Source organism: Pseudochaenichthys georgianus, chromosome 3, assembly GCF_902827115.2.
Source record: "Pseudochaenichthys georgianus chromosome 3, fPseGeo1.2, whole genome shotgun sequence".
Taxonomy (NCBI): Eukaryota; Metazoa; Chordata; class Actinopteri; order Perciformes; family Channichthyidae; genus Pseudochaenichthys; species Pseudochaenichthys georgianus.
Genome location: NC_047505.1, coordinates 3,776,933 through 3,783,108, shown reverse-complemented (window position 1 = coordinate 3,783,108; position 6,176 = coordinate 3,776,933).

Here is a 6,176-nt window from a genome sequence, read left to right as displayed (position 1 = left end):
TTTTCGCATTCACGGACTGGCGACTGATGTGGTTTCTGACCGGGGGCCCCAGTTCACCTCTGTGTTTTGGAGGGAGTTTTGTGAACTGATCGGGGCGACGGTCAGTCTCACCTCCGGGTTCCACCCACAGGCCAATGGCCAGACCGAACGGAAGAATCAGGAGATGGAGACCACTCTCCGCTGCATGGCTTCCGATCATCCCACAACCTGGTCAAAACAACTCCTGTGGGTGGAGTATGCCCACAACACCCTCATCAGTTCCGCTACTGGTCTTTCCCCTTTTCAGTGTGCATACGGTTTTCAACCCCCATTGTTCTCTGCATTGGAGAAGGAGGTTACCTGCCCGTCTGTCCAGGCTTTCATCAGACGTTGTCGGAGGACTTGGAGGCAGGCTCGAACAACTCTGCTTCAGTCTGCTAACCGGTACGCCACATCAGCGAACCGCCGACGCACCAAGGCACCTGTGTACCAGGTAGGCCAGAGTGTGTGGCTTTCCACTCAGAACATTCCCCTTCGGGTGGAGTCTAAGAAGTTAGCACCCAGGTTTATTGGACCCTTCGAGATTGTCAAGGTCATTAACCCCGCAGCAGTTCGACTGAGTTTGCCCCGGAACATGAAGATCCATCCCACCTTCCACGTTTCCAGGATTAAACCTGTCCGGGAGAGTCCTATGATTCCCGCCGCCCCTCCACCACCACCCCCTAGGATGATCGATGGGGGCCCTACCTACACCCTTCGTCGTCTACTCCGTTCCCGTCGCAGAGGAAGAGGGGTTCAATATTTGGTGGACTGGGAGGGCTATGGTCCCGAGGAAAGGCAGTGGATTCCTGCTCGCCATATCCTCAACCCTCAACTCATCCGAGACTTCCACCTGCGTTACCCGGAGCAGCCTTCTAGGACCCACGCTCAACCAGGCGTTAAGCCAGGGGGCATTCGTCCGCTACAGACCAGAGGCTTCGTCGAGGGGGAGGGGGAAGCGTCATCAGTCGAGGAGGACGAGGATTTCCAGAAGGGAGAAACCGAGAGAGCATTCTCAGATGAGTATTAGCCTTTCCCCATACCTCCACCTTCCACCCTTTGTCTGTAGGGGTTTTGTCTATTCTTCTTAGATATATATATATATATAGTTTTTCTTTTTTTGTTTTCTCTTTTTCTCCTAGAAATTTTCTTAGATGTCAGGAGCCGTCCATTAAGGGGGGGGTTCTGTCACAGTTTGCTTTCTCACTCACCTATTTTCTGCATTAACTTTCCTTAGTCACCTGGTAGTCACACCCTGTCTCTCTCTCACTCTGTTGCACCCATCAGCTCCATTAGTATTTAGGCCCACTTCACTTTCACCTCAGTTCCAGATCGTACTTTGCAGCATGCCAGTCTTTCCCGCATTACCCTTCAGATTGCTCTCCCGGTTTCGACCCTGCCTGTCCCTGACCAGCCTGCCTCGCCTGCTCCCTGACCCGTGCTGTACCTGCGACTCCCGTCCTGCTTTCTCCTGGAACCCTCGCCTGTCCCCGACCAGTCCTTTGCCTACTATCTGCCGTTTTGTCTCCTACCAGCCTATTGCCATCAATAAAGCTGATTACCGACTATCCCTGGTTTCCCGTGTTCTGCACTTTGGTCCTCAGCTCGTTTGTGACAATTATGGGGAAAATGCCACCAAGGTCAGGAAGAACTGCAGGAGGTGCCTAGATGCTGGACTCAAAAGGGTGAAGACACCTGTGTACTGCAGGAAGTGCCAGGTCCCTCTGTGCTTCACTGTCAAAAAGAACTGTTTCAGGGAGTGGCACGACCTAAATACTGGAACATTCAGTTAGGTATAAAGTTCAGGTAGGTATAACATTTTGCGAGTGTTTATTTAAAAAAAAATATTTGTTGTTTTTACAAACCTACAGTGTGATTTTATTGTATAGTACGTTGGTAAAATGTTTGTTTTTACATGCCTATAGTCTGTTGGTAAAATGTTTGAAATAAATCTGCCCCAGTTTTTTTTTAAGAAATATATATATATTTTTTTTTAATTGGGGTGGAATGAATACCTATAGTGATGATTCAATGTAATACAATGATTTTTATAGTCTGGTACCTGAAAAAGGTCAAATGGCACTGATGGAACCAAATGGGCCCAAATGTGCCCAAAGCTTATTCCGCCTGGACTTTATTTTCATAAACCTCTCTAAAAAGGTCAAATGTCACTTGTGTTGCCTCAATCTTGATACAGGGTACTTATTATATGTTATACTTTGGATTCCTAAAGCTTTTAGGCTACTAACACATAATTCAAGGTTGGTATTCACTATAAGTAACATAGTGATAAATAACAGAAACATCTATATTGATTCTGACACTTCTACATCCAACTCACAGATGTAACCTTGCTTTGACAACAACAATTATTCATATAAACCTTTTAGAAGTGAAGTTATAGTCATTTATTCTGGGAATGTCATTTTCGAGCCTGAAACCTGAAAAACAGGCTCGGGGTTTAACAGGTTAAAGGTGGGGTAGGTAAGTTTCAGAAACCGGCTCGAGATACACATCTACAGTTTCCAGTATTTTCCGTTTCGTAAAATGATCAAATACGGCGAAGATATTCAAATATGTGCTTCCATTTTTCATACTTTTGAAATGTATTAACTTTATATCATCGTATCTCCGTGTTTACTGGGTCTTTTTGCATGAAACAAAGACTGGGATATAGTTTCAAGCCAGTACTTTCGACAGAAATACACGGCAATGTTTTCCGGACTGTTGTTTTTATGCGGCACCGGCTTGAACAGGTCATGTGATCTGATCACGCCGGCGTGACGGTCGACTCCAAAAGGTTAATATTAAATACATATAAGTATTTTTACAACTTGTATTTAGAAATACTATGTTGTAATTATTGATGCATAAATGTGTTCATCCATTCAATGTGAGTAGTAATACAAATGCCACTTCAATCTCATTAGTATGCAGAAAAAGTGACAGGTCGCCCCGCCCCTTTTCGACCGGAAGTCCCGCCTTATTTGACCGGAAGTCCCGCCTTTTTATTTTTATTTTGAAACCGGAAGTCCCGCCTCGTTCGACCGGAAGTCCCGCCTCGTTCGACCGGAAGTCCCGCCTCGTTCGACCGGATGTCCCGCCCCCGCTTCCGGCGGATGTCCCGCCCCCGCTTCCGGTTTTCAAAATAAAAATAAAAAATAAATTAAAATTAAAAAAATGAGAAAAATAAAATGCCGTTGTTTTCAATCAATTAATATGCCTAGGATATATGTCCCGCCTCCTTACCACTTCCTGTGTGGTTAATCCTGTATACAGTATCGAATGTAACTTACAAATACTTGCAAATAACATGAAATTAATCAAAAGTAAGGCATCTTAAAAACATATATTTAAACCTCTCTGTTTTTGCAAACAGGACATGACAGGACATGAGGGGAGAGAACATATGGTGGAGGAGGGGGAACACACACACACACACACACACACACACACACACACACACACTTTCCCCGCCCCTCACCCTCTCCCTCTGTCTAAATAAAAAGCCATCGTCTTTAGTCACTCTTAAATATTTTTCAAGTCGAGAGAAAATGGCCAAGAGACGTCTTGATATGAATTTAATCAGCGAGACACCGGTGACAACTTACAGCCATCCGTTGGGTGCTCCAAATCAAAGTAAAGCATATAAAAAACAGATATTTTAAAAAGTCAGCCTTTTTGCTAGAGGATAAGGGAGGGGGAAAACCCCAAACCCCCTATGGAGAAGTCATAAACCCCCTATGGAGACAAACATGTTGTAAACAGAGGGAGGTAGGTAGGTAATATACTTAGATATATATATATAGAAAGTCAGAGAATATTTATCAGAGGATAAACCATATACATTTGTACAAGTCGACACTGGTGCATTTTGTAAGAAAACAGAGTTTTCGTACTCAGACCGCTGCAACAATTTCAAGCAGATCTCTGTGATATGCAGTCGCTGTCCGAATATAATGATGGCTTTAATTATTTGTTAACAGTCATAAATGTATTTAGAAAAACCTGTGCTCAAACATTAAAAAGAAAAAGAAGGGTAAGGTTACCAAAGCTTTTTGATACAGGTTTAACACACAGCGAGATCCCTAAAAAGTTACAAACAGCTGAGGGGAAAGTATACAACATTATATATAACCGCCATTGACATAAAGGCATGTATGGTAGAAAGATTTAGGGTATTTTGTTTTTTGAAAAAACTACATAGTGATTGCTAGCAAAAATACAACATGCAACTAATACATTATACAATATTACGACTTTTTGCGATATTTTCAACACAATATACTTGTACCCTTTTTTTTTTTTGTAGGACTTCAAGATATTTTGCATGTCATACATAAACACGGTGTCATCTTTCTTGAAACTGACGTGCTGTCCGTTTTACAAACAAGTTATGTTTATGCTTCTTCATCCTCTGAATGTTCCTCCCCCGTCCCTCTTCACAATAACAATCAAGGTGGATCTATGAAATGAAACACCTCTTCCCAAAGCGTGACTACCCTATTGAGGGCATGCGTCTAGGGCAGTAGGGTCTAAATCGATGGGCCAGATATACTAACATGCAGAACGTACGGTATGTTTGAAAAAGACTAACCATTTATCCAGTTCAAGCTGTCTTTAAGATGTGACATCGCGCTCTGACTATTTCCCATAAAATCGTGACAAACTATTACTTGTTCTTACATTTGAACTCTTGCTGCTTGGTTGAAAATGATAGATGAAAAAGAACTTTTTTAAAAAGAGTCAAACCACAAATGTTTTAAGATTGTTACAAAATGTAAAAAATAAAAAAGGTCTGGAGACAAAATTAATTCAGGTGACTCTGGCTTTATTAGGACAACAGACATATAATACAAATGGGTTAGGGGTTAAATATAACCATCGTGGACTTAATAGTCTAACAAAATACTTTTATCTGAATACATTTGTTCTTTTTAAGAGCACTTTTTGAAATTATTTATTTATTATTTCAGTGGAACAATCCAGTGTTTGTTAACATTAACGCTTTCTTCTCTTTTTCTTGTGTTACTAAGATACTTTTAAACACACTTTGGTGTATGCAACACTTGTTCAGATAAAACAAGGTTTTTTCTTTTCTGATAAACTTACATATTTTAGTTATTTTATGTTACCAAGATACTTTGAGATACACCCTGATGTACACAACACTTAACAAAGGGTATAATATGAAGTAGTTGGTAAGGAAGGGGTTTTTCTTTAAGGGTGCAAAACTTTTAGAACAGGGTAAAATATTCATTAATTTGTATTGAATTGAGTTTTCTTTTTTTGATTTTCAACATACTATATGACTTTTACATATTTCTGACGTACTATACTTTTTTCTGTAGAATCTTGACAAAACTATTACTTGTTCTTAAATGATGACCTATTGCTGGAGATGAGATGAAAAAGCTACAACGCTTAAAGAACTTTTTTTCTAAAAAACTCTCAACTCTACACTGACTCCCCCCACTCAACGCAATAAGTCCCACCCCACTCAGCAAATCATCTAAAACGAAGGACCCCATCAAGACGACCGTTGAAAACTAGCCATGGATCTGAGAAAAACCAAGTCTGATGTAGCCTACCCTTATTATCACCAGGATAATGGATATGGGCTTAATGACTGGATGGTACAAAGTAGGGGAGAGGATGTTCCCGAAGAAGAGCTCTCCTCTATATGTAATAGTATTGTAAACGAAACATTTAAAGTGGTCCCGGAATCTTCATTTTTCAGAAACATTCTGTAACATTACCGAAGAAATTACACTTACTCTTTTTCTTGTGTTACCAAGATACTTTTAGATACAGTTTGGTGTCTGAAAACTGAAACTGGGTGAATATAAAATACTTTATAAGGAATTCGGATTCTTTTAAAGGCAGATTTTGGCTTTTTTCTCTTGCCAAGATACTTTTAGACACACTTTGAGGGATGCAAAACCTTAAAACTAGAAAATGAAGTACAGTCTGATTAGATTTTTTCTTAAAGACTGTTTCTCTAAAAGGTAAGTTTGTGATTTTAACAATTTTCCCTGACACTTGGCAGATTTGTGTGTAATTCTCTCACAAAGGAACTGTAAGATACACTTTTTATGTATGCAAAACCTTAAACTTTTTTTTTTTTTTGAAAATAAAATACTTTGTCTGTTTTTCTG